Raw genomic sequence first — 429 nt, 5'->3', positions numbered from 1 at the left:
AGAGATAGGACCATAGGAGAAGGGTATTATTAAGGGAGAAAGGAGGGAAATGGGGCGCCTTAAGTGGGAAAACCATGATGGAAGGGTGAGACAATGAGAGAGATAAATAATGCCTAGCTAGTTTTGAAAACCAGAGGGAACCATATTACTCCTACAACCTACTGAAAAATAATACATTCCAGATCAAGAAATATATGCCTAGGTAAGGTTTATCTGAGAACAACTGGTCTTTGCCCAAGCTTTATCTACATGACACACAGTAATTAAAAGTACCAGACTGGTGGAACTAAACTTCTTGGATGTTTAACAGACATACTTTGAGGCCTATACTAATTTGGTCATAGGAACATAAGGGACAGTTTTTGCTCCTTGCCCTCCTACGTCGACTAGTTCCAGGGGACTGTGAGCATCTCTCAAAATGTCCTGCAG

This window comes from Nannospalax galili, unplaced genomic scaffold (assembly GCF_000622305.1).
Source record: "Nannospalax galili isolate Female #2095 unplaced genomic scaffold, S.galili_v1.0 scaffold195, whole genome shotgun sequence".
In the NCBI taxonomy this organism is placed as follows: Eukaryota; Metazoa; Chordata; class Mammalia; order Rodentia; family Spalacidae; genus Nannospalax; species Nannospalax galili.
This window is presented reverse-complemented; position numbering follows the sequence as displayed.